The sequence below is a fragment of the Cariama cristata genome, unplaced genomic scaffold (genome assembly GCF_000690535.1).
Source record: "Cariama cristata isolate BGI_N322 unplaced genomic scaffold, ASM69053v1 scaffold2395, whole genome shotgun sequence".
Classification (NCBI taxonomy): Eukaryota; Metazoa; Chordata; class Aves; order Cariamiformes; family Cariamidae; genus Cariama; species Cariama cristata.
In genome coordinates this window covers 34,679-38,088 of record NW_009615586.1, presented here as the reverse complement: position 1 = coordinate 38,088, position 3,410 = coordinate 34,679, and the positions used below count along the sequence as shown (strand labels likewise).

The following is a 3,410-nucleotide window of genomic DNA, read 5'->3' as shown; positions in this document are numbered from 1 at the left end:
ACTAGATATCTAGTAGTGACACTACTAATATATACCTAAAATACTTGCCATTTCTCAGGTTCTTTCTCTGCTTTAGATACATCAACAATCTGTTGAAGTAAAACAATATTGATTCAAGCTGACAATTTTTAAGTAGAGTTACTGAATAGAAACTTAACCTATTAGCATTACCATCCTATCACACTGCCATTATAAACATGAACAAGAAAGTTACATTCCAGAAATACAATTGTATTGTTGGCAAGAAAGTCACATTACTTCATTTAGCGATAACTCAAACTACAGTAAATCTACCCTTGAGTGGCAAGATGATTTGGGGGAAGATTTACATTCTCCTTGCAAACTCTTCAAGGAAATTTCATGTCTGTAGGGACGAACAGGTTTTCCCTATGTAAAATCTTAGGAAAATACATTTATAGTAAATAAGAAACCAGATTTCAATAATACTAAACAGACATTAAAGGTCTTTTGGCTTTTTTAAGAAGATTTTTTATGTATGATTGAAGTTTATACAACACTCCAGAAAAGCCATCATGTGTTAGATTGAAAAATAAAATCAGAAGCATTTTCTGTCATATAGGTATACATGAAAAAACGGGAACGTTAAATGTCTTAGAAAGTGTATGTCCAGCTTTGTACTGTTACTCATTTAACAAAGCAGAAAATAAGATACTGTACTGTAAACAAAAAGCTACAGTAAAAGGACATTTTAAAATTTACACAAGTTTGAGTTCATAAACATTTTGGTTGCTCCATAACAGTTTTCATATAAAATGAATAAAAAACCCTTGGACAGCTTTCATCACTCTTCACTACTTTTCACTTAAATGCACACAGACATACTTTATATAGCAATATACTGATGTACTGTAACATGGATATTAAACTATGATTACTGCTTTTTAACTGAGATGTGTATTATCCAATCAATATTATCTGTAATTGAAATACTCAGACATTATGTATTCCCATCATGTTGTTAAGTATAAAAACATGAAAATATAACTTTACATTATTTCAGTTATATACATCAGTTCAGGCTTGACAAAGATTTTTTTTTACACTACGATTTTTTAGAGGAATAAGCCCAGAGGTACAATAAATAGCTTTCCACTGTATACAGTAATGCAATTCTACTTTTAAAAAAGTTTAGATTACCATATGAATATTATTTTAGTTTGGTCATTCTAGCATTGAACATTAAAAATCAGAATGCATCCCCCAACATTCCTGATGAGGAGTAATGCACAGGACACCTATGGATTACAGATGGTCAAGAAATGGTTTAGTTTAATTAGGGGGAAGTTAGTGGTAAGTTTGTCATTGAAAACACTGTATGTACCTCCTCTGCTGACCGCACTGAGAGTATACACAGTGTTCACATGCTTGCAGAAACAGGCTCAGAGCTTGTACCACCAGAAGGGATTTCAAGTTTCTCATAAATGCTCTGTCTTCTCCGATGTTCAGTAAACATTTTACTTAAGCCTAAGAAATGGATTCCAACTAAAACTGCAAGTCATATTTCAAATTTTATTTAAGTCCAAAATAAAATAGAGATTTACTGATACTGCATGAGGCAACGTATCCACAATGCAGAAAAACGTAAGCTTTTCAACCAAATGTACAGAATTTTATCTACAGGGAAAGCTAGAGAAACACGATGTTGCTTTGATTTGCATTAGCATTTAAATTAATGTTATTGCACCCCTCCTAGGATTCCTTTTTGCTTTGTAAGTAGAGTTATAATTTTTAAATACACATAATTAAAACATATGGTAACTTCAGATAGCAAAGAATATTCATAATTATTAAGATTCAGGAAAATTTTTATATTTTCATCAGTACAGACTTGCATCTAATTCGAGTTATCACCGATCATAATTCAAAGACATTGCCAAGGTTTTGGGTTTTATTCATAACAAAGAACTTTACTAGCTACTGCTTAGATTTACCTTTTAACAGTTTGAAAACTGCTTCCTTAAAGGAAAAATTTGAGAACTGCATGTGTTTTATACTTTAAAAAAATACTTAACACTATTTTACTGCTTGCCATTTATCAGTGTTTTCCAATAAGTCTTCTCTCTCTGTACATGTCTTTATGAATGCAATTGTACAAAAGTAGAGATAGATATGAACCAAATCTTTGGATCATAAGTCCCTGCACATCAGAGTTAAGAGGAGCTCTAAATCAGCACCTATCTGACTCCTCATGTGCTGGTATCAAGTACCACTCCAACCCAAAACAACCTTGATCTTCAGAGTTCAAAATGCATATCTGAGCGTCACAGCTTGGGCTCATCTGTAGAAAAAAATCGCTGAACAGATTCAAGTCAGCTGGGAGTGGCAACACTGCCAAAACTAGAACATTGACCCAACCTTGACAGTGTCCTTTCAGATTTCAACTCTTTATAACCCAATTGTAGCTAGTAAAATTAATGGAACACTTGCAAATAAAACCATAGAAAAAAGTTTATTTCAAATGTCAAGCATTGCCAAGTAATTTTATATTAACACCAAATGTTAAAGAATAGGATATACAGCAAAGTTTTAATAATAATATTAAATTACAAGATTTGAACATTTTAATTATTATTTCTCCTCAACATTACATATTTGGCTTTGAAAAATATGGAACTGATGCCTTAAGCCTTATTTTCATATTCCACTTCCCCGCAGTCTAGATTTCTTTTTTTCTTTCTTCTTGTTTTTTTTTCCTTTTGTCATATTCAACCATTATGGAAGCTAATTTATTTAAAAGCCAGTTTTTGTTTGTGAAAATACCTAAAAATATTTTTTTCATTTTAAATTTTTTTTTTTTTTTTATAAAACATGTCACATCTTGATGCAATTGATGTCAAGTGTGCTTAAGTCAATATGAACCAAGGGACTAACAACGGTGGCTGCAGAAACTGGTGTGTTGCCTGTACAACGACTTCAGTTAGATTACAGTACTTCCATGTTAGCTGTGCATGTCAGTCAAGCTTCATCTTGAACTTGTGTAGAAAATGGTGTTTTGAACTAAGCATTCATTACAATCCAAGATGAACTCCACAAATACAAGAATTCTTGGCTGAAAGAAAAGTCTTCAAGATACTGGATGCCTCTCACCACTTTGACAATAAACGCACAAGAAAACCATTGTGTAAGGCACTCAAAAGGTTCTTATCAATCACGAGAGATCAGTCACACTGACATTCATTCTCATGCCAGGACTCACGTAAGGTACTGCATGCACTGCTTTTGGAAATTCTGGAGTCATAACACGTCCATTTTCTCCAGTACTTCCTGTAATTGACAGCCTTGCCTTGCTCCTCATGGCATCATTCAAGGTCATCTTAAGAAAGAGAAAGAAAAATAAAATGATACATTACAGAAATTCAGTGTTTGAGACAGAAGCCCTGATTCTCTTC

At 32.8% G+C, this 3,410-nt stretch overlaps 1 protein-coding gene across 1 annotated transcript in view; it reads right to left on the bottom strand.

Annotated features, from left to right (window-relative positions):
* Positions 1-464: 464 nt before the first annotated feature.
* Positions 465-3,410, bottom strand: part of GRIA2 (glutamate receptor, ionotropic, AMPA 2) — a 26,440-nt gene continuing 23,494 nt past the window's right edge. Inside the window, exon 10 of the mRNA XM_009699850.1 lies at positions 465-3,334. The gene's annotated coding sequence lies outside the window, so the exon portion shown is untranslated. The remainder of the gene's footprint in view (positions 3,335-3,410) is intronic.